The 1,867-nt window shown below is 43.1% G+C and overlaps 1 pseudogene; it reads left to right on the top strand.

Moving 5' to 3' along the window:
• Positions 1 to 335: 335 nt before the first annotated feature.
• Positions 336 to 629, top strand: LOC103079487 (mitochondrial import inner membrane translocase subunit Tim8 A pseudogene; annotated as a pseudogene).
• The last annotated feature ends 1,238 nt before the right edge of the window (positions 630 to 1,867 follow it).

Genomic DNA, 1,867 nt, shown 5'->3' with positions numbered 1-1,867 from the left:
CAATGGCTCCAGTTCTTACCCAGCGGGGAAGTGACAAGATGGAAACATTGTTATATGAGGTTATTCTGGTGGGAGTCTGGAAGATGACTCACAGTGGTAGAGAACAAAACCCAGGAAGATTCGTTGCAAAGTTAGTGAAATAATTTGGGATGTAAAGACAAGAATCAGGAAGGCATCTTTTTACCCATAAAGCGACACTGATGTTGGGTGATGAAGGTAAGGGAATACCTTAGTCTGCTCGAGCTGCCTTAATAAAAATCCCGTAGGGCCGCGGAGACACATGAAGGCCGGTGAGTCGGTGCGGAGTTCGTCTCGGCACGTGTGGCCGCGCTGGGATGGAGTCCTACTCGTCTTGCTCTGCAGAGGGTTTGGGCTCTGTCGACCCGCAGCTGTAGCGTTTCATGGAGGTAGAGACTCAGAAGCAGCGCTTCCAGCAGCTGGTGCACCAGATGACGGAACTTTGTTGGGAAAAGTGCATGGACAAGCCTGGGACAAAGTTGGACCGTCGGGCTGAGGCCTGTTTCGTGAACTGCGTTGAGCGCTTCAGTGATACAAGCCAATTCATCTTGAATCAACTGGAACAGACCCAGAAGTCCAAGCCAGTCTTCTCAGAAAGCGTTTCTGACTGACCTGAGCATTACCTCTTTGGAAAAGGAAGGTAATTCAAGAAATGAAGAGAAGTTGATGGGATGGTTGAAGAAAAGGCTGTGGGGGGATCGGCTCCCACCTTTGTCACTCTTGGGACATCCTGTCATCTGAGAATGAACAAAGACCGATTTTTGTGTGTGTGGGTGGTTTGAGGGTCAAATGTGTTTGGGGTTGTGTTTTTTAATGCTAATCTTGGGAAAACAATTGACAGATGAATGGAAAACTCTACTAGATGTGTATTACTGTATGTGGGACGATGCTTTCCTCATAGTCTCATTAACTGCTCCCTCCAATTTTAATAGTGGAACTGCTCTATAATTTGATAGTGGGACCACATAGGTAATAATCTGTTATTTGTGTGGATTCCTTTCAGATTTCTGGAGAGATTGATATACATCTTTGTGTCTCTCAGAAAGGGCAGCAGTGGGGGAAAGAATAATTTGGTACTTGACTGTAGGCCTCCTTATCTAGTGTTTGATTATCAGTGCTGGAAAAAAAATGTATGGAGTATTCATACAGTATATTTCACCTTTCTAGGTTATCTCCCTCCTTTACACTGTGATTCACTTAAATATCTATATGTAAAGTACAGTCTTGAGCTAGTATAGGTAGCCTGAGAGTCTAGAGGCCTTTAGCTAAAGGAATCTAGCCAGCAAACATAATTCTCATACTAAACTGCCACAAGGAAGAAGTTAAATTACCCTGTATGTCAGGGTCCAAAAAAATGTAAAGATGTGCCTAAATGAAAAAATAAGTTATAAAGATTTAGGCCCGTCAAAAACTAACAGCAGTTTCAGGTAGAGGTGCATGCCTAATGTAAATCAGCATAGTTTCCATTTACTGCGTTCTTTTAATCACTGAAATAAAAGCTTCTACAAGAAAAAAAAAAAAAATCCCATAGACTGGATAGTTTAAACAATAGAAAATTATTTCTTGCAGTTCTGGAGGCTGGGAAGTCCAGGATCAAGGTGCTTGAAAAGTAGTTTTCATTCTGAGTATACTCTTCTTTTGGCTTGTAGGCGGCTGCCATCTCACTGTGTAATTGCATGACCTTTTCTTTTTTCTTTTTTTTAAAAAAATTATTTATTTTTGGCTGCGTTGGGTCTTCTTTGCTGCACGTGGGCTTTCTCTAGTTGCGGCGAGTTAGGGCTACTCTTCAGTGCGGTGCGCAGGCCTCTCACCAAGGTGGCTTCTCTTGTTGTGGAGCATGGGCTCTAGG

Source organism: Lipotes vexillifer, unplaced genomic scaffold (genome assembly GCF_000442215.2).
Source record: "Lipotes vexillifer unplaced genomic scaffold, Lipotes_vexillifer_v1.1 scaffold1088, whole genome shotgun sequence".
Lineage (NCBI taxonomy): Eukaryota > Metazoa > Chordata > Mammalia > Artiodactyla > Lipotidae > Lipotes > Lipotes vexillifer.
This window is presented reverse-complemented; position numbering and strand designations above follow the sequence as displayed.